Source organism: Pristis pectinata, chromosome 8 (assembly GCF_009764475.1).
Source record: "Pristis pectinata isolate sPriPec2 chromosome 8, sPriPec2.1.pri, whole genome shotgun sequence".
NCBI classification, from domain to species: Eukaryota; Metazoa; Chordata; class Chondrichthyes; order Rhinopristiformes; family Pristidae; genus Pristis; species Pristis pectinata.
The window spans coordinates 33368966-33396583 of record NC_067412.1 but is presented as its reverse complement, the minus strand read 5'-3'; the positions used below and the strand labels follow the sequence as shown (position 1 = coordinate 33396583).

General features: G+C 41.0%; 1 protein-coding gene across 7 annotated transcripts in view; it reads left to right on the top strand.

Annotated features, from left to right (window-relative positions):
* The window catches only part of LOC127573482 (inactive rhomboid protein 1-like), a 268766-nt gene that overhangs the window by 23979 nt on the left and 217169 nt on the right, over positions 1-27618 (top strand). Inside the window, exon 1 of one of the 7 annotated variants that reach the window (XM_052021750.1) lies at positions 9064-9080. The exons of 5 other annotated variants lie outside the window; for them this stretch is intronic. The gene's annotated coding sequence lies outside the window, so the exon portion shown is untranslated. Of the gene's footprint in view, positions 1-9063; positions 9081-24300; positions 24319-27618 lie in introns of those variants that run through there. One more of the 7 variants, XM_052021752.1, reaches the window with a different exon arrangement.

The window sequence follows — 27618 nt, the reverse complement described above, 5'->3', positions numbered from 1 at the left end:
TTGCTGGGACGTTCCTGGCAGCCAGACCACCGCAGGGCTCACTCCATCTGGGAGTGATTATCTGCAGCAGATGTTTGACCAGTATATGGGAAAGCTCTAGGGCTGCTTGAGTAGCGTAACTTCCTGTTGAATATCATCACTGTAATGACTGTAGGGAAACTGACTTTTGGCTGTTAGAAGGAAGAGGAAATTACTTTTGATTTGATAATCTTTGAAAGATTTTTAACAAACCTGAATGGCTTTACCTGCAGAAACCTGCGATAGTTAAAGTAATTGTGTGATGGTCAAAATGGATAACCTAGTTGTTCAATACATGCAAACAATTTTTGCATTCTTTTGTGATTAGCTGTTATTGGAAAGTGTGTTACAAATTAATGTGTATATTTCTGTTTAAATCTGATAAATGGCTTTGATATGGTTGCATAGCTTTGAAGTCTGTTAGAAATTGTGATGCATGTTGTCTATGAATTACCTGCAAAAGTAAATGTGCAACAAAATTGTAGGTTATGATTGATTATACATTGAATATTTCCAGCACTACCACAGGACTTGTGGTAAATTATGCATACATTGTGCATCATAACTGTGATCCTCTTGTGTAACCTGGGTGGGAATGGGGTGCCTGAAGGGGAAAGGAAGTATCTGTTACAACTTGGATCCGAACTTGTCCCATGAGAAAGGTACGGAATGGAGCATAATTCATAAACTAAGACGAATTGAAACTTCCTGTACCTACATGTTTTTGTTTCCTTTGTTACAAAGTTGGTGGTTTAAGATTTCAAGGGTAAGGCCACCAACGATTTTGAAATGACTACGATCATGGTTGTGGACGTGTTGTTTTTGGATTTTCTTGTTCTCTCTTTTTCCCTCTTTCCTTTTGCCCCCTGTTGCTCTCACCCACCCTTGTCTTCCTCTGTTCTCCCACCTTCCTCCTCCTCATCTCTCTCTTCACTATTCCACAAGATGCACTTTGGAACAATGACAATGAAATATTGATACATGCTCAGAAGCGTGTCCTAATTTCTGAAAGACAAGACAAGGTAATACAGAGAAGGATATAGGATTTGTATAGATGGGCAAAAAGGTTGGCATGAATGTGGTGGGCAGAAGGGTATGCTGCTGTGATGGGCAACTCTATGACGATGCCATGCACTTAGAAGGAATCACAGCTGTAGTTTTTTTGTGCAATGGAATGAATATTTGAGGGAGGGTAAATATAGAAAATGCCAAATTACAAATTTCTCAAGGTGAAACTGTAGATGCTTATATTGAATTTAGCCCTATGACCCTTGTGAAAGTACCTGCCGTTTTTCAAAAAAAAAAGTGAACAGGTCACAAGTAAGATTATTAGTTTTGAGAACTGCAAAGGTTAGTGTCAATTAAAATAATACAGGTTGAAACTCTGGTCTGGCAACTCCCGTGGTTTGGCATGCTTTGAATCTATAAGCTCAGATCTATATTGATTAATTCTAGATAAGATCTAAAATTAACTAAGATCCAGACTAACCTACAGTTTATTAGTGCAACTTTACGATCTTAGCAGGCAGGGCTTCCCACCTCAACTTCACGTTGCGAACCGTCCTCAGATCCCTTGTGTGACTGCGGTGTACTTGAAAAGAATGGTTCTCCCGCTCAGGAAGATGATCAGGGGCAGCTTCTGTGTCCAGCGTCAGGTGGGCTCAAGTCCTGGACTAGAGAGTTTCAACCTGTACCAGAAATTGTGCAGTCTCTTTAAAAGGGCAGTTGAGCTAATTGAGTCTACACTAGTGCTTTTTTTTAAAAAAAAGGACATCTTAGTCCCAGCCCATGATTCATTCCCTCAATTGGTGCAGGTATTTCTCCAGTTATCTGATTTTTGCTGTTGAAAGCTATTGTGGAATCTGTTTCTATTCTTCTGTTACAGAGAGCATTGGTATGCAACCATTTTTGTTGGCCTTGCAATAATGCCCAAATTCCAGAAGTTTTATTTTGGGTGGGGAAGAATCCTCTATGCTCATAGAAAAGTTCTATTGCAATGCTACTTGTTCTTTAGCCAATCACCATTTTAAAATTTATTCTCCGGCTATTGACATCTCAGTTATTCAACACAACTTCTCTATTTCCCTTCGTGTAAATTCATGGCCGATCCTCCCTGAGCACTTTCTCGTTGTTTACAACTGCCACTTTTATCTTGTTTTGTTACTCAGTTTTGTTACCAAGTTTATTATATGGTATGTTAATGTCCAATTGTGCAGTCACCTGTGCTTCTCTCAACCACCCTTAGTAACATGAGCGAGTTAATCAGGTCTGTATTGCCTTTCATGGACCCACCCTGACATTCCTGTCTTCAACTATTGTCTCCTGGATTATCATTTTCTAAATTTTCCCCCCACCATTTAAACTGGTCTTAATTATCAGGATTATTCTTGCCTCTTTTTATTTTTGCTTCTACCAAGATATATACTTGAAATCCTGATGTCTAGCCCCATGAATGTATCTGAGGATTGGAAAATTGCAGCTCCTGCCTCTGTAGTTCCTGTCCTTGCCTCTAACCCAGGAACTGTCCTACCTAACCAAGTCACATCCGCTGAGCTAATTAATGCCATATCCTTTCATTTATTTTTATCTTACTCCATGTCCTGACCACTTCCTTGTTTACTGAGGCATTGGCAAAGTCCTCTTCCTTGGTAAATGACAGAAATTAGTTGGTATACTTGCCACACCTTGGCGTTGGCCTCCACTATTTTTTTTCTGGGCAGTCACTTGAGATAACAACTTGATGTCACTCCTTTTCCAAGGTGATTGGGGGAACCATGAATGAGGCAGGTGCTGCATGATGGGTTGGGTGGATAGTTTGAGATTTCTACTGTTTTTGTTCAGCTTCTGTCTGCTCTTGGTTCATAGACTTGAGGTTCTTGGTACCACCCTGGAGTCGAGTCTGCTTCTCTAGTCTGAGTAGTGATGGGCCAGGGATTCCCAGCAGTCAGTGGATGTTGCCCCTTCTCTTCAAGAAGGCTTTGAGCACATCCTTGAATCTTTTCCACTGTCCACCTGGGAATCTCTTCCTGTGATGGAGCTTGGAATAGACATTGGGTGTGCAAACAACCTGGTCTGCCCAATGGAGTGTAATTAGTGTCTGCTCTCCTAGTTCTGATGTTGTCTGCAGATTAAGTTACTCCACCACCTGAGTCAACACCTTCAATTGACACAGCCTGACAATCCCCACCTCCTATGGAGCCTTTTGCTCCTCATCCTGAGAATTCTTTAAATTTGTCTTTTTGTCCAAACTTTTGGACATCTGCTTTCATATTTCTTTGTGGTAATGTCAAATTTTATTCACAATGCTCATTTGTGGTGCCTTGGGATGGAAATTAAGATTAAAACAAGGAGACAGCCATCTGTTTCAACCAATCCACCTCGTGCACAAGTAGTAGTACTAATCCCATGTGTCAGGCATGTTCACCTATTCCATAATCTTTCTTCAACCAATGTCAAACTTGTTAAAGTGGTCTCCACCTAAATGTCTCTGATAGTTCATAGAACAACCTTTCCCTGTTCAGGATTAAACACCTTGCTCTCTGTTCTAAAACTACTTTTGTCCATTATTTTTCTTCTTAAACACCTTAGCAGATGAAATTAATATTGTTTTAATCTACTTGGTCACTTTGATAATTTTAACTACTCCTCTGTTCAACCAAGTTTTGCACTAATTTAACTATTCATCAGAGTCTGACTAGCCAGAATGAATGATCCACCATTATTACTCTATCAAAATACAGTTTATTTTCATGTGATGTAATTTGTTTTGAAGATTATTCTGTTGTTACGTCTTCATGGAATGAGCTTTACCATCAAGAGTTTCAGAGGCTCTGCTGGGGAACTGATGGAAGTTTTATGATCCTTTGGCTCAGTTGAACACAAGACCACAGATGATCTTCATCTGGGCATATACCTATCCCTGGAAGGTTCAGGGAAGGCCAATGGAGACCTCTACTCTGATCCTGAAAACAGGTTCTCATCCCTGAAGGTGAATTCACTGCCTGGTGGGAAGAGACTCAATGGTCTGGCAAGAAAGGAGTAGGGAAGGCCAACTCCAACAGGATCTGTTTCTTGACAAAATGCTAGTACATTTTGTCAGAGGGATGGGCAGAAGAGCTCCTGGTTAAGCATTAGATTGTATCATTGTCCATAGGTTGGACTGGAAAGGTGCCAACAGCACCCAGGCTATGATGGGCACTGATGACTGCTGGACTCACCACTGCCTAATCTGCATTATTCTCTCCATCATCAACCTGGTCCCAAAACCTCAAAAACATTTTTGCAAGTGAATGTGTCAAAACTCTCATGGAGTCCACAAAGATAGTTGTTCTCGGTCAGGCAGTGTGTGTCTCCCAGCCTCTAGAGACCATTGAATGTCCACAGTATACAGGCTGCGCTGAAGTCCACTGTAGAGAAGCCAAGAGTCTCTGCACTGGTGTCAATTATCATGATCAACCGGAACTGGTTTAATGAATGACTAGAAGATCGATGAGCTAATTAACCAGAAACATGAGTGTTCCTGGATTGGAAGCTTCATCTATCTTCAAGGGAAAAGCATAATCTCCCCAGGTATGTGAAGGCAGAGGACCAGTAGATAACGTGTGACCTAAAGAATAGATGGTGCAGGAGGCGCGACAGCTTGTGGGTTCTTCATTGCTGTTGAGGCCATCTACAACACACATACCCAGCCTACTGAGTGCAAACTATAAGGGTGAACTCGCTAGGGATGGCGACAGTTCGTGTCCACTGTAAGGAATAGTTCAAAGGCCTCTGATCATGACTGTCCTTAATGTGATCACCCTTGACTTCATCCTACAGCAACCTATTTGGTCCAGCCTAGCTGCCACTCCTGACAAGAAGTCAATGGCCATATGCCAACTGAAAAGTAACAGGCCTTTTAGTATCCTTGTTGAATTTCTAAAACTGAGTGAGAAAGAGCTTTAATTATGAATCCAGAATCACATCGTCCACATCTGGAAATGGAGGACATACTGGTGGACTTTGGAGATGCCATAATCATGAAGGAAAATGGATCCAACCGCAATAACTAAGGAGGGATCTCCCTTCTGTCTGTCACATGGAAAGTCATTGATAGGGTCCTTCATGACCATCTCCCATTGGTCCAGGAGCTGCACCCTGAATTATGGTTCTGATTCAGACCACTTTGACTCTCAGTGGGCGAGAAATTCACTGACATATCCAAGAAAATTGCAGGGAACGGCACCAGCCACTATCCATAACATTTTTAACCTCTCTAAAGCCTTCAACTCTGTCATTCAGAAGGACTGTGGAACATCCTTAAATTTGGCTGCCTGCAAATTTGTCACCATGCTTGAGTAACAAATTACACAATCAGCCCCATACTTAATGGCTGCCAGATGTCTCCAAATACTGCCTTTTTGGGAGAGGAAAAACATCTTGGGACAGAGGTGCAACTGAAAGTTCTGTATCCAAACTTTGAGTCAGTAATATGGATTGATGTATATTCTTGTGAGAGCCATATGTGGTTAGATGAGATGTTGAGCTGGGATTCTGGTGGTTTATTCTACTAATGCAGTAGAATATTAAATATTTTATTTCGAGGATTTCTTTTGCATCCCACACTAGACTTCCTGCTATGCTTTAAGGTGGTGCACAACCTAGTGGGGAGGGCCAGATTGGTGATGTGATTCACTAGGGGTCAAACATGTGAATGTGGGTTGACCTTAACTGAGTTAAATTTAAGACACAAAACCTAAATACAGTTACCTAGTCTTAATTTTGTTGCTATGATTTGAGAATTTAAATTGTACAATACAATTTAAAAATTAATATTTGAATGTCACAGTCACAGAAATTTGAAATTTCTGGGCAGCTGGTAAAGCTGATGCTGTGACTTAACTGGTAGTTCCAGCACTTCTGGGCACAGTTTGCTGTTTGCAGCAGCAGAAGCTGGCACCAGTTAAGAGATGGTTTTGAGAATTTGCTCCAGGTAAGAGCAGTCAGGGGACCAGCAAATGTAGTTCTGGCCACAGGCATTGTGTATGCCAGGTGTGCCAACAAGGCCTGTTGTGCCCTTTCAGTTCTAAGATGCTTGATGTGCCAACTCAATATTTTAGTGTGTGTATTCTCTTGCTGTAAAGTAGCAGAACTCTCTTCTGACCTGATTTCAAAACCTCCTGTCAAGTGTCAATGAAGGATACTTTTGGGGAGAGAAAGCATTCACACCTAGGTTTTTCAGCATTATCAAAATTGCCTACCACAGTTAAGTGTCTCATTAAAATTTAAGTCATTAGGATCCTGATATGTTTGAGCAGTATGGTGGTACACTGGGCTGGATCTTCCAGGAGAAGGGAAGTCTGGATAACCCAACAATTTGGAAAAACTCTTACTGTTCTATAAGTTCCTCCTGTACCTTGATCATTTTTTTGTAACTAATATTCTCCACTCCTGCACATTTGTTATCTTCTTACTCTGAGATCTTGCACAGGATTATTCTTGTACTCTAAAACTAAACAATGACCTCCCTAAGCTTTCCTGCTTCCCTACTTCACTCTGTTTTGAGATGTGCTTTAAACCTGTAAAGCTTTTGATTATCTGTCTCTCTATCTCCCTTTTTGTGGCTCTGTTGTTTGCCAGGTTTTCTTTAAGATTTTTGGGAGATTTTGGCCAAATACAATTACTTTTTGTATGTGGTTTTTGATTTGAGTTAGAAGATGACTATGGCTGAGGACAGGAGGAAACCTTGACCCACTTCCCTTGTGGCTTTTCATCCTGTGATCACCTCCATAGCCGCCTTGCCTTTTAGCTGGGTGCTATGGGTGGCTTCCTTTTGTATCTTTGATCTTCTGCTGTTTGAACCCCAGCCACCACTTACTACTTTCAAGCAAACTAAATCTTAAGATTTTTATTGTCCTTTTTCATTATCCAAGAAAGTTTAGTTCACACTAATCAAGGTTTCTAACTATGATGCAGCATGCATGCTGAAAATGTGCACACAGACAATGTCAGTTGATGACTACGGAGTGTTCAGGAAATGATGCTTGCAGATATGCCAGTGGAATTTAACCCTGCCTCTTCTTCCTCCCCCCACCCCTCAAAAAGGACAGATGGGTTGTCCCCAGCATCTTTTCAATCTTTGATCTTCTACTGCCACCACTCTTGGACCTCCCTGCTACCCTTGGCTTTAAACTCCCTCTCCCTTTGACCAGCTCGTCACCTCAAACACATGACATCCTGATTCAAACTGCTATCTCTAACTTCACTTAAAGATGCAACAAAATGAATAGGGGAACCATGAAAGAATTAGAAAATGGTTCAGATGCAATGGGTCTCCGAGAACCTGGGAACTGGTCAAATCTGTTTTTTCATTTTGAAAATAAAGGAAAGGTCACAGTACATTTTTAAAAAAAAGTAAACGAGACCAATGCCTCCTTTCTCTGGTGCAGCATTAACTAATGACTCCATCGCTTCAGCTGTTTAAAGTAGCTTAAAAGCTTGAGAGATCTTTCTGGAGTTTGAGTATACTTAGTGCTAGGAACAACATGCCTTAAAGTTGAGAACTTTCCCCAGTGGTATTAACAAAAAGAGACCTTTCCAAATAGTTATGCAGTGATCACATTCCATTTCTGTGCTGCTACTGGGTGTGGGCCAAGTTTCACAAGTGTAGGCAGAGCCTTGGACATTTCAGCCGAGTTCTCATCCTTTTTCCCAATTGTGTGAGAATTCTGTAAAGTGGTGCCCCAACCGCTTTACAGCTGTTCATCTCCTATTTCTTCCTCCTCTGTTGGCTGCCCCCCAGCAACAAGATGCCCCACCTAAACAACACAACAAAGGGCAGGCATGTGAATCCTCTGTCAGTGATCGTCGTGGAGCTGGCAGTCAGTTGTGCCACCTGTACGAACAACAGCTGGGAGGTGATGGTGCAACCTGATCCTCTTCACCCGGTTGAGAAGGATCTTCAAATTGACCATGGCCATTGACTGAACTTATTCCTTTGTGAAGCAGTGTGAAGCTGGCATGTTTGGGGGGTGGGAGTAAATTCCAGGCAAAATAAACAATTAATATGTAGAAAATCTGAGCATCCATGTAGATGTTCGAAGGAGTTGAGGCTTCTGGAGAACTTGCCCTTTATCCTGCAAGAAGTTTGGAAAATACTTGTTTCCCATTCAGTTGCATTCACTTCATTCCTGAAAGCTTTTCTCTAATTGTGGGTGGTTTCCTTGCTTCAGAGGTTGAGTTAACTTCTGTCTTTTGTGCTAGGGAGCAACAGTTGTGATTGGTGAGTTTTTATTTGCACTAGTTGTCCTCGGGTGTCACATTGCCCAATTGACCTGGGTTTGTGTGTGACCTCTTTCACTTGGTATTTTCAGGCCATTCACCCACAAATAAACATCTAGTCAGTTCTTGCCTGACATCAGCTACACAACTCTGGCATGATTATTGGTTAGAAGCCAGGAATTCGTTTTGCTCCCTAGAATATGATTACTGAGGGCAGTTGTCTTGCAGTTCTGACTAAATCTGATAAGTTGGAATAAAGCAAGAATCAAATTAGAGCCCTTGCTTTACAGTCTTTGGTTGTCAAACTTGCTTGGTCTTTGAGAAAACCATTCATAGGGTACCCCTTTGGTTTGCTTTCCCAGAGGAATTGTCTTGCGCAGATGTCCTGACTGAAACTGAAGCCCATTGTATTTTGTTAGTCTATGCTCCACACACAATGGCACTGGGTTGCTATTTCCTCTTGGAAAAGTAAAGTGATACTAAATTACAGAGCAAACAGTCCCTGGGTGCTGTTCAATAATTTTTGATTGCAATAAATGCATGTGAAAACGGGCCAACTCATGATGAGAGGCCTTCATCCACCAGCTGTCTTCCAAAGTTTTGCATAAAACAGTTTGGTGTCATTTGGCCAGTTTCGTTTTCAGTAAGGTGGTACGTGGCATAATCTAGATTTTCTGCAGTTTCGAAGTATGTGGTTTGTTTCCCTGTTTGCAGCTTTATATGATCTGCACTGAAATAAGTTTTTTTTTGTCACTGTGCTGACTGCGGATTTGACAACTGTTCGTCTTGGGTTGGTGTTAGAGGTAAATATTCCTATACTGCAGTGGGTTAGCTTGGATTGGAATAGTTGCCTCAAGGCTCAGTTTCTGTGTCCATCACAAAAACTGATTTTCCTTTGACAGTGTGGAGTACAAAATTAACTCCTCTGGATATCATTTGGTTGTTTGCTGTTAAACTAATTTCATTTTGTGATATTTTTCTTTCCTTTTTTTACGTGGCATTGTCTTTTTTAATGTATAGTCTGTTCTGACCTCTATCAGTTTGCATTTTTTTAAAAAAAACAAATCCACTTTTTTTTAACATCTGTAGCATTTTAGCAGAATGCCACATTGTCATTTGGCAGAGGTGCTGGTGCTGAAATATTTCTGATAATTTAATCAACAATGAACCACTTCGTTCATCTTGATAGAAGATTTTTTTTCTTCCCATTTGGTGATGTCCTTCAACCAGAATTTGGAATAGAATCCCTGTTCAGGGAGTCCAGCATTGGTTACACATGACATGACCTTCCCAGTCTAGCTGGCTTGAGACCCTGGTTAAACTCAATATTGTGGATGTTGGTCTGAGAGAGGACACTTTTGATTTGCTGACCTTTGCAAAATCATCCAAATGTACTGTAAAGACTTTAGTATTTTTCCATCGGTTTCTGATGCCTGAAGATAGTCCAGGTCTTGGAAGTGCATAGAAGGGCAAGAATCATTGCTGCCTGATAGACCATGAGTTTTGTGCCCAGTCTTTTCCTCATCCAATAAATGGATGTGGTGATGTATTGCAGGTGATGGCGAATTTCCTCATCAATATCAGACTTTGCTAAAAGGTAGCTCGTGAGATACAAGAAGTAGTCTACAGTTTCCTGGTCTCGTAATGAAACTTTTGTCAGAGAGCGGTGTGGTGTGGAGGGGGCAGGTTGGTTAGAGAGCTTTGGCTTTGTAGATGTTGAGTAAAAGGCCCAACCTCTTGAAACTTCTGTGAACAATTTGACAATGTCTCAGACCTTGGTCTCCACTAGGTGCAAATGCAAGCATTGTCTGTGGACTGAGGTTTGGGTGACATCTGTTCTGGAGTGTAGTTGCCATAGGTTGAAGAGTTTCCCATTGGTTCTGAAGATTAGCTTCACTCCCGCCAGAGGCAAGGCTCAATGTTGCAGTGAAAAAGATTAAGTATTGAAGAAATGATGCAGCTTTATTTGATAGCCGTCTTCACTGAGGTTGGTTGGTATCCTGGCTTTCATTTAAAATGGAGATGAATTTCTGTGGGCTGCCACTTTGGGGGATTGCTCCATTTTTCCTCCCAACTGATGGTGTCAAAGGATTAATGTGAGATTGAAGGAGCCACTACATGGTGGTTGGTGTTGCTCCCTGTATTTAGAGTTGTCAAATGGTGAAGATAATGTTCACTACCCTACATGGACAGAATCCACAACATGATTTGGGAGCAGCTTTCTAGATACTGCGAGGAGGTGGTTGAGACTTGCAACTAATTATTATTGAGTTTGGCGCACTTTGTACAGATCAGATATTGAACTTGGTTGAGTTTTTCAGATGGCAGCAGTTACTCTGCTTAGTAATTAAAAAGAAACCTTTAACTTGTAAAGCAAAATACATGATCTATCCATTGTAACAAACATTGATACAAGGTTTTGATTTTTTTTGGAAACTGGTTCCCCTCTGTATTAAACAGTTAGAAAGTGAAAAGGTAGAAACACCTTTTTATTGCTGCTAAAATTGTGGCCTATTTTGCATTTTCAAATTCTGCATGCAAACAATTCTGCTCTGATTCACCTTAACTTTTGGCCCTTTCTGACTTTGCAGTAACAAGGACTGAACTTGGTCTCCTCTATAAATGACTGAACACTCGCAGTAGCACACAATTACATACCTTTTGGAAATAGCAAGTATCTGGATAATGGACAGCAAAACTCAGCAGAATGGTCTGTTGTTCTGGTCTTTGAGGCAGCTTCCCAACTGATCTTCACTGAAAGAAAGTCTGAACCAATTATCCTCATGGAAATCATGGCAGGTTTCTAGTCATCTTTTAACTTGAGATATCATTGTCATAGTTATGCCCAAATTGAATACCCTTGTACAGATATTATTAACTTAATTGCTAATGTAGGCAGGATTTGGAATTTTATTCCAGCCAAGTTGCTTTCATTTTTTTTAAACTAGATTTTCCAAGTTAATAATTTTATGCTGCAACATCAGGTGTATAAAGGGATAGAGAAACTGTTCAACTGCTCCAATGAGTCCTTAGTGAAATGTTTGGGCTGTTGTGTGCAATATCTGATTCTTTGCACAGGCAGTGCTTCATTTTTGAATTTTGTCTTTTGTTTATGGTTTGTCTTTCTGAATAGAGAAATGCATAAAGCTCTTTTGGATTGTACTGGGAAAGTGACCTGACGTGACTCCTATATTCTCCGGATTTTCCCACAGGGAAAGCAACAGGATACAATTTTTGTTCAGGGGCCCTCTTTGGAGTCCACTGCCCGCAACCAGTTGTTGCTTCCTACATTTAAGACTTTTTTTTTTGCAAGGAACATTTTACCAGAGCCCATGTAACATTTTGGTAAGAGGAAAAACTGCAATACTGGGAGTGCTTGGAAAAGCTTTTTCTAAACTTGGTGCAGTAATTTCAATTTAAAGGGACAGATTAAATTGATTAGGGCATCGTATGGGAGAAATAATTTCCATGCATGCAAATTATTAATGTAAGATTTTGTCAACAAGCATGTTCTGCCACATCTGTTAAATGTTTATATAAAAGACATCTGTGTGTTAAAACACAAATACTTAAATTGAAGTGAGATTTTTATAGGCTTGCACTTAATATGACTTGGAGCTTTTCACCCACCTGAATCCAAAGAGTGCATGTCTTTTTCTGTTAGTACCTGGGAACAACAATGCTTGAGGTTCTATTGTAAATGGTTAGGAGGACCTTGCACATCTTGGTTTGCAGTTGTTTTTGTTAGTGTAAGATACTTTCATAGCGATACTTTGATAACATTTTCCATCCAAATGCGGTTCCTTCTAGGCTTCCCAGAACCACTCCATCCTTCTGGCTGTGCCCCTTTTAGATTAGTTGTTTCATAGTTCATTTACCCTAACTGCCCCAGCCATGAATTGCCAGAGTAGCTTGCTATAGATTTGTGTTGTGTGGATATGGTGGTGGTAAATAGTTTTGAATACTTAATTTGTGCATGGTCTTGCAAACTTTTGTGGGAAACCATTTAACTGTGCATCAATAAATACCATTTATGTAGTCAGCTTTATTGAAGCAAGGTAGCTATTTTATGAATGCTCTGTTTTGAGATCAGAGGAGGATATGCTTGGGAAGTCTGTATTGTACTAATGCAGCAATCGGGGGTTTGGATCAGCAAGAATAATGGCCCCTTTTTATAGTGCTTTTAACATTGGCAAAATGTCCAAAGAAGCTTCACAGTGTCATTGAACAAGATGTGGTTTGTTTCCATATAAGCTATTACATCAGGTATCCAAAAGCTTGGTCAAATAGGTTTTACAGAGGGAGTTGAAGAGGGATGAAAAAATACCTCAGCATTTCTGAAGGTAGCCGCAGTGCTAACACTGCACCAATCTGGTCTCTTGGCACTGGGTGGACATTGATTAGTGATGTTTTAATTATTCGTCATTCTTCAGTGGTTTGAAATGTTTTGTACCATTGCTGCTGCAAATGTCAGCCTTAGCCTAGTAGTAGTTTGGAGGCGGACAGTCAGAGTTCAATGCCCCAGTTTAGTCATGCTGCCTCTGTTTCCTCAGTGTCATGCTCAGAGGTACATCTTCTACATCACCTGTTAATCAATCCCCTTACTTAGAAGATCTCAAAACTATTTTGAAAACGAGTAGGAATATTACCTCCAGCATGGTCAACATTTATCCTCTAAACAAAATAGGAAATGCCATCTGGTTGTATTTTTATTCATGGCTGTTTGAGATACATTTGGTCAAATTGGTTAATGTATTTCATGGAATTGCTGAGAATACACTTCAAAGTATTTCATTAAAAGCACTTGGCAGTGACTTGTAATTGTACATAAACTTATTTCTCCCTGCAGGGGAGGAAGATAATTGTGTTCCAATCTTCTGGCTTCTTGAAATGGTTGGAGTTTGGAGTGATGGCATGAGTAAAGTACTGGGAATCAGAAAATGCCTGACTTAATACTTCCAGCAGCATCTGCAGAGAGAGTGAGAGAAATAGTATTTGAAACACTTTCTCTTCACAGTTGCTGCCTTGCATACAGAGCATGCCCAGCAATTACTTTCATTTTTCTATCTGCATAGAATTTTGCTACAATATTTAAAGATGGCTACTGGATCATGAGAGAAATAACTTTTAAGATAATACTTTTATTTAAACACCAAAATGTCTAACTTCTGTTCTGTCCCTTTTATTCAGTAAAACAAAAATTATTTTCAAATTAAAGAGAACCATTTGCTTCCTTGCCTACAGGAAGTCTTAGTCCAATACAGAGTATGCAATCTGCTTTTTTCCAAATCAGATGCATTTACTGCTTGTCATCCACACTGTTAAAAGTAATACTAAATATTAATGGAACTGAACCAAAAATTATTCAAATACTTTGTGGGTGCGGTAGTGGGGTTAATAATTACTCTTTCAATGTAAGTGTTTGGTCTTTATAGGTTAATTTAAGACTTTTAAAATATTGTTTTTGTCATTTTGCTGTTTCTTTGGGCAATACTGACTGAAGTTGTCCAATGTAAGCTATCACAAATGACAATGGAAAGGAAAGCACTGATAATGTGGTTCCAATTTGGTCATGGGGATAAATACTGGCCACAGTACAAAGGGAATGCTTCTGCTCTTCAGGGTAATGTTGTAAAATGTGTTAATTCTAAGAATGGTGCTAGGGAAGTACCTGACAACCAGTGGGATTAAAACTTGTTTTTTTAAATTTCATTTTTAAATATCTGCAAACTTCTGTTATAGATTATTAAATAATCCAAAAGCTTCTTTCTGTGTTTAGATTGCAAACTGTTTTCCCTGATTTGGTCCCACAGTATCACATTGTGGGCAGCAATCAAACACATTTCCCACATTTGTCCAATATTTTCCACATCTGTTACAGATGGTCATTATGTGCTGAGGGAGGTGACTGGAAAGAGCTGTGTTGTGGGAGTAGACTGTGATTGATGTTTATTTTAGAGCTTTCTAATCGGAGATATGTGAATGAAGCCATGTGGTGGTGATAGATAAACTTTGAACAAAAGCAGATTATTATAGTGGCCAACCAAGAGCATATGTGAATGTTGAATGGGAATAAAAGTAAAACTTGGACAAATAAATGTGCCATCCTTTTCACAAATGTCTTCTGGAGACCTTGACGAGATGGATGTGTTTCCCGTTGTGAGAGAATCTAGAACCGGGGTTGCCTGTTTAACACTAAGGAGTTGTCCATTTAAGGTGAATCACATTGTTTTCTGTGTGTCATGAGTCTCTGGAACTCTCCCTTCCTCAAAGACCAATGGAAGCAGCCCTTGAATGGCTTTGAGGTAGACTGGTGATTCTCGATGAACAAGGGGGTGGAGGATTACCAGGGTAGACAGAAATGTTAAGGCTGGAATCAGATTGGCCTTGGTCTTGTTGAATGGTTTGAAGCTGATTGGCCTGCTTCTCAGAGGTCATATACATGTAACCTTGCCCGTATTTGTTGCAGTGGGATTGTTCTACAAGAAAAGGAGGCATTTGTTATGCAGTTAGTTGTAAAGGTAATACAAGTTGGAAAGACTAACCAGGCTGAAGGGTGACACACTCCAAATTACAAGAGATGGATTTGTCTGGGGAATTTAGTCTTCTGGGGTTGAATAGCACTGATATGTTTAAGGAGAAGCTAATTAGGGTGGAGGGAGAGGTGGGTTGTGAGGTTAGTATGGAGCATGAACACCAGCAGTGGGCTGAATAGCCTGCTGTGCTGGGAGCTTTATTGACACTGTATGCAACATCCACCTGTTATTGAAATGTGTATTTTTTTGAAAATTATTGCTCATTTAAAAGTTTAGATTGTTATGTTTATGTTCTGATCCTAAATTTCACTTCTGGTGTTTGTTGGCTGGGATCAAAGGAAATATAGTACTGGCCTAGTAATTGGAACAAAAGCTGCACCTGGTTAAAAACTGAATCAGGAGAAGTGGGGGCCCTCTGAGGATTGGGCATGTGTATTATTGCTGCTAATGGCAATAGCCATTCTCCATGGAATGAAGTGGGGCCTTATTTAACCACAATGAAGAAAAAGTGTGTGTCTTGTTTAGGTTTTGGTACTTCATGACCTCCACAAACAAGTTTTGTGTTAGCATTATCTCGAGCACCTCGAATACCTAAGCTGGGGTGAGAGTGAAGAGTTGAGAAGAGGAGGATGACCAGGGATGGGGTTGAGTGCATCATCATCTTCCTAGGGCAGCACAGTGGAGCAACTCATAAAGCTGCTGCCTCAGCTCTAGTGACCCAGGTTCAATTCCAACTCTGGGTGCTGTCTGAGTTTGCATGTTCTCCCTAAACATCAGCTTCCTGGCCCTCACCCTCATCTTCACCATGGACATGTTACAATAGTTACTATTGACCCATGTGTCTAATGTTCTTCCTATGTGTTGGTTTCCTCTAGGTGCTCCAGTTCCCCCTCTTACAAAGAAATGTGGGTTGGTAGAGTAATCAGCTGTTGTAAATTGCCTCTAGTATTTTTGTGAGTGGTAGAATCTTGGAGTGGGGGGGGGGGGGCGCGGGGAGAGAGAAGAATTGTGGTGTAACTTTGGTTCTAAATAGTCAGTGTGGACTTAATGGTCTGAAGAGCTGGTTACCATACTGTATGACAGTAACTCATTTAAAAATTGATTAACTAGTATTGCCACCATTGCCCCTCAATTCCCAACAAGACCAGTGAATATTTTCAGCACTGGGTTGTGGCCCTGGCATGCCACCTACTTCCGTATGGCACAAATGACTGGCAATTTTCTTGTTGCAGACACCCTGCATTCTATTTCCTACCAAATGTTTACAGATTAATCTCAGTAAAATTTGCGGAATTTCCTTTCCTGCATACCCTTCTGTCTTTGGTTGCTTTATGCCAAGTTCACCTTTGCGAGACAGTCATGAGACATGGTCACTTGGACTGCAGTCAACTGACTGAACTAAGCACTCGTTGACTTGAGCTACTGTCTCCCAACGGACTGCTGCAGAAGTTGCACGAAGATTTCCATGCGCATTACTTCACCACCTGGTGTTATGCCAACTCCATCTGTACAGAATATGGGAGGGCAAAGTCTTTCTTCTGAAGGTTTCTGTTGGACCAAGGGTGAATGCAGTTCATTGGCATAAAGGTGGCACAGCTTGTGGGAATTCAGTCAATGGGTTACATGTGAACCCAAACTTGTGCTGTTAGAGGAATGATATCCTTTATCACAATTTAGTGAAAAATCATACTTTCAGACATTTGTCAAAGCTGCTGAGCACATGTTTCCATTACTGATAAGATCAATAGACATAATTCTATTTAAATGTTTCCAAAGGAGGATGCTATTTTCAGTCACCCTTTATACTGCTGTATAATCTAGAATGAGAAGTTTTTTGGTTCTTACTGTAGGTTTAAGTAGGTATTGACTGAGTTTTGTTAGTGGTAGGTTCCAATTTGACTCAGAAATGGGGAAAAAGTGTTCTTTTTGCTAAAGTGTGGCAGCTAACTGGGGATCTCCTGTTGAAATTCTTCCCTCCTTTAGTCAGTATCTCTGGGTGAAGGATGACTTCCGCTCCAGTTCTGAGTAAGAGATGCCTGTGCACAGTGATAAGGTGACTTTGCACATCAGCTGCTTGAATGGTCTCCGTAGAGCATGCCAGTACTTGCTCCAGTGGCAATGACTTCCAGGATGACTGGAGACCAGGCTCTGCATGGACTTAAGATAAGCAAGTGCAAACACTCCTAACACCCTAACCACATGCAGGCATGCTCTAACCATACAGATATCATACATGCTGTTTCTCAGCCCCTCACCATCCTTCATCTCTCAATCCTCTTCCTCTAAATGTCAAGTCTCTAATATTAAAATTGAACTTATTTTGAAGCAATATTGTCTCATTCAGCTTCCTGTCATAAATGAAAGCTAGATGTGACAAGGGAATGAATTAAACATTTTGAGGAAAGTGCAGTTTTTCATCAGTGTAACATTTCTGGTATCCTGAGTGATAGTGATTCTCCCAAATGGCATAGTTTTTGGTCAGATAGTGATGCAGTTTTCCTCATTTACACTTGTTAGATTTAACTCTTGTGTTTGTTCCTTTCCTAACTCTTCATCTTTTGCCCTGCACCAGAGTCTTTGCTGTCATGTAATCTCTTGGCTTCTCTTCCCTTCTTGTTATCTCCTTCCTCCTGTAAAGTTTTGAAAGCCACAACTTTGCTGCACTCCTGCCAACTAATCCATAACCTATATTTCAATATATTACTGATGTTGTGGACATTCTGCCTTGATCACAAACTATTTTGGTAGCATTTTGTAGCCTATGATCAGGTATAGTAAAGAAAATACACTTTAGTTGCTCATTACATAAGGGAACAATCAGATGGGCCTGTCATTACAGATCTAGTTGCATCCACATATAATACGGCCAGGCCTTTTCCGAGATTCCAGGTTAATTATTTGGCAAGGTCACTGTTTCTCTTGGGCAGCATCACATGTTTAAGCACTTCTTGTGAGGTGTGCTTTGGAGAGTTAGTGATGTTGACAGTGTTCTTCTCACTGGGTATTATCCACATGGCGTTGAATGTGACCATTGATATCCATACAAAGAGGCTCAGCATTTTGGCACATGAAAGGGGCTTCTTGAAAACAAGTGGCTTATTGTGAGGAGCCGTGAAATATTGGGGCTTTCACAAGTTACCAAGGCCCTCATTTGGTAATGTCAAAGTAGTAGCTGCTTTTGTGAAGATTAAATAAGTTTCCTGTTCATATTGAAAACTTCTGCTTCAGAAATGGTGTGTATTGGTCACATCTGAATGTTTAAAGCAACTTTAACATGTTAGAGAAAATAGTGATCTTGGAGAAAAGCAAACATCCTAATAGCACAAGCTTATTTTGTGTTAGGTGTTATAGTATCACCTACCGACTGCTCATTATGTCTAATTTTTGCTTTGAGAAAATAGTTGATTCCATTAATTTTAAAATTAGTTTTTTTGATTGGGGATGAATTATGGCATTAAATTCGCCTTAAGTCCTGGAACCATTTGATCATGTCTGCTCCCAGTCCCCCTAACCTTCCATTCTATTCTAAATCAAAACATAACAGCAGCATAGTGAAGGGCCATTGCTATTGGGATAACTATTCTGTTTTGCCAATATTTGAAGAAGCAGATGCTTCCAAAATATTTCATAATAATGTCTTGCTTGTTACCTTGAGTACAAAACCACTTCCTTGTAAACAAGAGAGCCAGTGACCTCATTCAGGGAACTAAGTCAGAAGGCTGTGGGACTTGGTGTAGTCAGTTCCATCTTTTCTTTTCCTAATAGCAAGTGACACCTAAATGGCCTTTGGAAACATTGAGAGGCCTCAAGTACTAGTCGAACCAAAGACGGGGAGCAAAGGGTGCATGTTGTCCAGCAGGAGCTAAAGTTTGGAATGGACCATTTCCTGTTGAACGTAACAGATGCCACTTTTCACATGTAATAGCAATCCTCCTTCACTCCTCTTCCCAATTTAGACTTGCCCAAGGGAAACTTCCTCCTTGTATTTGGCCTGTCAAGTCTTTAAGTTCCAATGACATCTCCTCTCATTCTTTTAAACTGCAGAATACAGGTCAAGTCTATTTGATCTCTTGTATGGCAAAGCCGTCATCCCTGTAACCAATCTTGTGAATCTTTTGCTACAGTCCCTCTATGGCAAATATAGCCCATTTTGAGTAAGACCAAAACTGTAAACAGTGCTTTAGTTTTCTCCCCAGGATGCAGTATAATTGCAGTTGGGCATGTTGACTCCTGAACTTGAATCCCCTATTATAGAAAGACTACAATCACATTTTGCTTTCAGGCTGTATCTGCATGTTAGCTTTAAGTGACTTGTGTACGGGGATGCAAAAATCCTTTTGAATATCAAAATTTCCCAACTCCATTCAAAATAAATGCTCTATTTTTCTGTTTTGTGCAATAAGGTGGGTGACCTCACTTTCCTTTCTTATTCTGGACACTCCATCTGGGGGAATTTGCTTCAACATCAGCTCTGATCCATTCTAGTGCCTTGTATGTTTTGAAAGAACCAGCTATGATTTCATCTAAATTTCAGTGAATACAAGCAGGTCTTACTTGGTCTCTCCTGTCAAGACAACTTGCTCAATCCAGAATTGAATCTGCTCCAAAGCCAGTGTATCTTTCCTTGGCTTTAGAGTCCCAAACAACACTGAATAGCTCAGGTGTGGTCTCACTAAAGCTCAGGTGTGGTCTCACTAAAGCCCAGTGTGGTCTCGGGAATACTCCAACCATTTTGTCATAAAGGCCAATGTATCGTGTACCTTTTTCTAATTGTTTAGTGTACCTGCAAGTTTACTTTCTGCATCTCGTGTACAAAGATAGGTTCTCTCTGGGTGACAACATTCAAATTCCACACACTTTTAAAAAAATTTCTAAAATCTGTAAATGACTGTATCCTTCTTGCAGCACACCCTGTATCCTTCTGTTTTTATCTTTGTCATTGTTGTAGGTTGTAAATTGAGATTCCAGAACTGATCCCTTTGATACACCTCTAGTAATAGAAAATCAAGAGAACTGCAGAAGCTGGAAGTCAATAAAATAGAAAATGCCGAAAGTGCTCAGCAGGTCAGGCAGGTTCTGTGGAAAGAGAAACTGTCAATGTTTCGGGTGTCATCAGAATAGTCTGATTAAAGGGTCTTCCACCTGACATGTTAATGGTTTCTCTTTCCACTGATGTCTCCTGACCTGAGTGTTTTTGGCATTGTTTCTTTATATTTCCCTCTAATTGTAGTTCGCCAACCTGAAAATTATGTTCTTTAATCCTCCAGCCATGCTACAATATTATCTTTGTGGAAAATACCTGTACATTACATGGGTTGGTTCCCTCTCAACAACCCTACTGGTTAAACATTATTTTTCATAAGGTTATGTTGACTCTCAAATCATATTGTAATGGTCTTAAGTGCTCTATTAGCACGTCCTGAATAATGGATTTCAATCCATTCCTGACAACTGACACTAAGCTATTTGTCTATGGTCCCCTATTTTCTCTTTCTCTCAAACAGTAGTGTAACTTCAACCTGCTGGGACTGTTCCAAAATCTGTTGAATTTTGGATGATTACCACTAATGCATTTGCTGTCTCTGCAGCTGCTGCCTTTATATGCAGGTTTTTGTATCTGATTTGAGCATTTCAGTCCATTAAGCCTCCCCAGCACAGGCGACTCCCATGTTCTGAGGGGGTGGCACTCGAGAAAACCATCCGCATTGCAATTTTCTGTAACGTGGAGCCATACCTGCGCATGCATCAAGAAATGAGAGTTGGGAGAGAAAGTTGACAAGTTCTGTGAGAGAATTTTTATTGTATCTGATTTTTTTTGATGTTGTATGAATTCCATAAGGGTGAATTCTGATGCCTGTAATTCGAGGGTTACCTGTACTCTTCAATGATGACTTTTTGGCCCTCCTGTATTTTAGCAACATGTATCCATCTTCACTGCTGAATACATGATAAAAGGTACTTGTTTAACGCTTCAGCTACCACTTTATTCTCCCTTTCTAGTTTCTCTTTTCACCGTTTCACAAAGAGTGACGTAAGTGTGGCTGTGGTTTCCCAATTGCTGCTCAACCTTGGTGGAATAAAGGCAATGCTTGGAGCGTCTGCTAGCTGAGGACTGTGGCACTGTGACAAAGGAGAGTCCTAATTGTTGCTGTAGCCTTGGCTTCATCACTATTCCTTTATATTTATTGCATCCTGTACATTGAAGCTTCAAAAAGGAATTGCTTCATGTCCCAACTTCTACTTTGCCTCTTTTTTTTTGCTCTTTTCACTTTTAATCTACAGAACTTTTTAATCCCCCTCAAACCTATTAATTTGCTCTTCTTCCTCAACTTTTTTGTCATCCATTGCTAACGCACTCTCGATCCTCTAGTTTTCTGCTCTCCGTAACATTTTGTGTGCATCATCCTTCAGCGTAATATAATCCTTAACCTCTTATAGTTGGCCGTGGCTGGATCATTTTTCTTTGTGGAGTTTATATTTCCGAATGGCAGCTTGCAGTGCCTGAGATATTGAGACAGAGTCTGCATCTTAATGTCTTGGCAGCTCAGTTGAGCTCTTGGAAGTTTGGAACTTGGGGAATTTTAAATGTGCTCTTTTGCCCACCAAAAACCAAGTGAAACAGGATTTTAGTTTGCTGGCTGCTTGACCTGACCTTTTCTAATTCAAACTGCAAGGTTGCAGGTGCTAAGAGGTAATGGAGTGCTCCTTTCAAAATGATGGTTATCCTTTGATATCATTGGAGCCTGACTGCAGTATTCACCACAAACTTTCTCGCAAAGGCCACCTGTTTTCTTTGCCTATTGGACAGGTGCTTCCAGTCCATCTTAAACAGTGTCTTCCAGCCAGATCTCTGAGAATTGGCCTTTTCAACTGGCTGGAACACACAAGCTGCTGGTTGACTACCTAAATCGTATTCCAGTGCCAAACATGAAATCAATCTGTTTTTGGGGAAAAAAATAAATTGAACCTTTTTTCTTTGAAGTTGTTTTGTATGTCTTAATTGGTGACCTTGACAGTGACTAGACAGGAACTAGTGATTAGTGACCCTGCTCTTTGATATAATCAGGGTGCTTTCACAATAGATTATCTGGTAGTGTTTATTTTGGTTCAGTTCAGTAAAAAGTGGGTGAAAGGTGGCTCTAAGTATATGTGTGATGTTTTTCCTGATCCACCTGGCATAATCTGAGTTCATTGGAAGTACTGCTAAATTATTCATTTAGAGGCCATTAGTTCCATTTCAAGGTATCAAGGGAGATGGTTTTTTTTTAGAATGTGCCAATATCTTTGCATTAGCAGCATTATTGGTGATGCTAATGCTGGCCATAAAATATTTCAGTGGTTTTCCTGCCCATCAAAACCATAAACAATACATTTATATTAAATTCAAGGCCAAACTGTTCTGCCTGGAAATGAAAATATTACACTCTGTAATAGCTTTGTACAATAAGAAAGTTGAATGAATGTTTGTATTTTTTGGCTCACTTTTTATTTAGGAGAATGCAGGTATTACAAGTTGTATATTTCATTACCTGAATTTTTGGAGGCATGAACTCTGGAACCTTCGCTAGTTTGAAAGAGGGACTTGGCTGCAGATCTGTGGCTTGAGCAAAGCTCGGTGCTAAGGGTTGTTTGGTGTAATGTGTTTTGTTTCTCAGTTTACCTCTGGAGATTCTCAAGTCATCTAATAATAGAACAACTGAACATAGTTCACTGACAGGATGGGAATAGTGTTTGTGGAGCTTACTGTAGGTTCCAGTTTTAGACTACTTTGCTACAGACTTGGATTTCAGTCTCTCATACTGTACCACATCATTTTGATTGATTGCCTTTCAGCATTCCTCATGACAGTTATTTGGGCAACTGTTGTTGTTCCTTTCTTCATTTTGCTTGAATCACACGTTCCTTTTCTGATGAAGGTTGAATCTATGGGCTTTGTCTGTTTGATATTCCTCAGTAGCTGGCCTGCAGCAGATTCTCATTTCAATGGATTTGGCAGTCTTGCCCTCTTCCTCTCTCTATCCACCCTCTCGCCAAGATGCAGGATAGCATTGTAGTGAAGTTTGTCAGCCAGCAGCTGCCTAGCTGAGAGCCAGAGTGCCTAATGAGTCACTCTCCCTGAATGGGAGTCCAACATTGAATTGCTGCACCCACCAGCCTGCTGCTGACTCTGCATTAACACCATTTGCTGACATGGTGTGTTGGAGTGGAGTGATTGGTTTGTGAACTTTTTTTGAGAACAAATCCTTGTCAGAAAAAGTGTTTGGCTTTCCCAGCAGCCCCACACCAGCTGAAGTTTTCAATTACTCAAGGACTGATTTTCTTTTTTTAAATAACAAAATTTGACACAAGATGAAGAAATGCAGCATTTTGTGCACAGGAACCCTTGGGGCAGAATGAATCAAACTGAGTGCTCCCCTCCATCCAGTTATTGTGGTCTTGATGGCAATGGTTCTAGAGTACAAGGCTGTGTACTGTACTAAATGACTGTAGGCATTGTTCAGGCCTATTCTTTATCAAAGGAGTTGCCTTTAAAAAGCTAACCAAAGATGGTAATGCTTCATACATTCAGTCCAACAAATTCCTGTTATGGTTTCTATAAATGAATCTTGAATTGTACGTGCTAAGATAAATTCAATGTTTCCAGGCCACACAAGAACTAAAGTTGGAATGTTGCTGGTGCTTGGAGAAACTGCATTGTTAGAATCTTATAGCACAGAAGGGGGGCCATTTGATCCTTGACAATTGCTACACAACCATTGAAGATGCCTACTGAGCCACCCCTCCACCCACACTTTGATAAATCAGACCACCAGGCTGTGCTACTTCTCCTTGCGTACAAACAGAAGCTGAAACGGGAGGATCCAGTACAGAAAGCTGTACGGTGCTGGTCTGAGGAAATGAGCTTCTTTGTGACTGCACTGAGTTAATGGACTGGCCCATGTTCAAAGGCTCAGTTGCCGCCTAGATGAGTATGTCACCACTGTCACAGACTTTATCAGCAAGTGTGTTGAGGACTGTGGACCGAATAGGACAATCTGGGTGTTCCCAAACCAGAAACCATGGATGAGCCAGGAGATCCACTCCCTACTGATGTCTAGAACTGCAGCATTCAAATCGGGTGACCCTGACCTATACAAGAAATCAAGATAAAACCTCTGAAGCTATCAGAGATGCCAAGAGATGATACCAGTCCAAAATAGAGTCCCAGACCAGCTGTCAGTTGTGGCAGGGTTTGCATGTTATAACAGGCTACAAAATGAAGTCTAGCAACATTGCTGACAACAGCGCATCCCTTCCTGATGAGCTTAACGCATTCTTTGCACGTTTTGAACAGAAGGGGATTGTTATGTCACCACCCACCCCGACAGCCTCCAATGCACCTGAACCCACAGTCACCATTGCGGATGCAAGACCAGTCTTCTGGAGAGTGAACCTGCAGAAAGCATCTGGCCTGGATGGTATCCCTGGCCGTGTCCTTGGATCCAGTGCAGATCAGCTGGTGGAGGTATTTGCAGACTTTTGTTTAACTTCTCCCTGCTACAATTTGAGGTTCCCACAATTTGAGGTTCCCACATGCAAAACCCAGCAAAGTAACATTCTTTAATGACTTACTGCCCAGTGGCTCTGACATCCACCATTGTGAAGTGCTTTGAGAGGTTGGTCAGGGCATGCATTAACTCCCAACCTCTCAGGCAACCTTGAACCATTGCAATCTGCCTGCCACCAAAACATGTCAATGGTGGATGCCATCTGCCTGGCCCTACACTCATCTCTGGAGCATCTGGACAGTAAAGACACTTACGTTAGACTATTGTTTATTAACTACAGCTCTGCCTTCAATACTATAATTCCAAGCAAATGTCTCCAAGCTATTAGACCTGGGACTCAACACCTCCAACTGGATCCTTGATTTCCTGATGTATAGACTGCAATCAGTAAGGATAGGCAGCAATACCAGTGCCATGATTATCCTCAACACTGGTGCCCCACAAGGCTGCATCCTCAGCCCCCCACTCTACTCCCTATACACATAATTGCATGGCCAGATTTTGCTCTAACTCCATCAACAAGTTTGTAGCTGATACCCCCTGTAGTGGGCTGATCAAAAAAAAACAATGAATCAGAGTACAGGAAGGAGATAGAAAGCTGAATGACATGTTGTCATGGTAATGAACTTTCCTTCTATCAGCAAAACAAAAGCTGGTCATTGACTTCAGGAAGGGGGTGGTGCACATGCTCCTATTTACATCAATGGTGCTGAGGTCGAGAGGGTTGACAGCTTAAAGTTCCTTGGAGTGAACGTCACCAACAATAGGCTGTCCTGGTCCAACCATCTTGATGCCACATCCAAGAAAGCTCACCAGTGCCTCTACTTCCTCAGGAGGCAAAAGAAATTTGGCATGACCCCTTTGACCATCACCAATTTTTATCAATGCACCATAGAAAGCATCCTATCTGGATGCATCGTGGCTTAGTATGGTAACTGCTCTGCCTGTAACCTGCAAGAAACTGCAGAGTTGTGGACACAGCTCAGCATATCATGGAAACCAGCCTCACCTCCATGGACTCTGTCCACATTTCTCACCACCTTAGTAAAGCAGCCAATCTAATCAAGGACCCCACCCACCCTGGACATTCTCTCTTCTCCACCCCTCCCATTGGGTAGAGGATACAAAAGCCTGAAAGTATGTACCACCAGGCTCAAGGGTGGTTTCTATCTCACTATTATGAAAGTATTGAATGGTTCCCCAGCATAAGTTGATATCAACCTCAATCTACCCTTTTACAACTTTGCACTTTATTGTCTACTTGCACTGCACTTTCACTGTAACACTTTTATTCTGCATTCTGTTATTGTTTTACCTCGTACTACCTCAATGCACTGTTGTAATGAATTGATTTGTATGAATGGTATGCAAGACAAGTTTTTCACTGTACCTCAGTATATGTGACAATAATAAACCAATTTACCAATTTGGCTCATCATGCCGTGCCTGCTCCCAGAAAGGGCTATCCAAAAGGTTCTAGTACCCTGTATATTCTTCCTTTTAGAAGTACTTATCCAACTCTTTGTGACAATGTCTTTGAGGCAAATTATTTCTAAAATATAAGAGACGATGTGAGAATGGAGTTTCAGTGGAAGGTTTTTAATGTTTATTTTTCAGTGTGGTGACAGAATGGTCACACTTTTTTTTAGAAAGATACCTCTCCACTTGATACTTGTGCTTCCATACCAGTAAAATTCCTGTAGTGGAGACATTTTGATCATCTTGTGATTTGAGTGCCCTCCCACCTCTTCAGAGTCACATTTATACCATCACATCAGATTCATGACTGTGCTGTACTGTTGTTATGAGACAATCTGGGTGCATGGGCAGGGAGCAGTGTGCTGCAGCTGGTAATGGTGAAACTTGCTGTGTAAACTTGGCTGAGCTGGGCATTTCAGTTGCAGGCTCAACTGCAAAAGACAGTGTTGCATTGACCCTTTTTTGTGGGGGAGGGGGACTGCATTTTAAATGGTGCCTCTGTGCCCTAAAATGTTGAACTATACTACAACGCCATGCACGAGGGAATAAGACATTAAGGTTATTGGTGGGAGAGGACTTTGGAAATTCCCACTGCACTCTTTCCTCTGATCAGTGGTGAAGTCCAACAGAGTGGGTTCATTGAGTTTTTTTTTCCCAAAGTGGGGTAAATATTTGTCTGGGCAGGGAGTGCAGGATGGGTGCTGGGGAATCAAAAGTCTAGTTTATGTGCATTGTTTTCTTAGATAACTGGTGCTACTACCACTGGTTAGTAAGTGGCCAAAAATGGTCATCAGAATGGGGACAATCCACTTGCACCACTGAACGTCTGCCAGATCAGGCATCCAACTTGCAGTAAATGAAAATGTTAAAAATTGCTGCAAGTCATTCTGATGGAGGGTTCCGGACCTGAAACATTTAGCTGTTTCTCTTTCCCAAGACCAAAGTGTTTCCAACTTTTTCTGTTCTTATCATTGGTAACTTGCAGGATGGATCGGAACTGCTGCAGGATGGATCTTCCTTGAAGTTGAGGCATGTAACTGTGTGCTTTATGTAGCTTCTGCACCACATAATCATTATGCACCAATCTGTGATGATCCCAGGAACCTGTTAACCACTAGTGAAGCTGGCAAGGCTGGCTGTCTCCTTTTCTCTTCCAGTTTTTGGGGAACCTGGTTGGATCTGTGCACCTCCTGGTGGTTGATAACAACAAACCAACATGAGCCCAAGCTGGTGTTTGGGGCACGTTTGTAGTCGAGGGAAAGTGCAAGGAACCTCACCTCAATTTAACTTGTTAAAATTGGCTAAACATCAAGGCCAGCAATGTTGACTGGAGCTCTGAGAATAATGGCAGCCTGCAAGGGCAATGTTTGTGTAGACATTTGGAGTTACATCATTGTAACATAATGTCTGTGCTAATGGCTTATTTTAGACTTGGTTCCCTGGCTTCACTTGCTTTGGCTGCCTGGCTTTAATTTCACCGACCCCCTGGCTCCAGTGATGTCATTAAGATAATTCAGATATATGGAAGTTAAACTTTTATATTCATTGCACCCTGTTCAAAATAGAACTCACTGTCACTGCAGAAAGAGGCCTTCATTCACAATGAGGGCCAATTTAACTGATATTTTGCTCTTTTATAGGCTGAAAGTGAAAGGCATATCGAAATAGTATTTCAAGAGCTTTATTGAATTCTGTGTGCGGTTTTGATAAACTGATAATTGACAAGATACCCTGTTGCTCTCTTGTAACCTTGGATGTGACCTGGAGAGGGAAAGTTA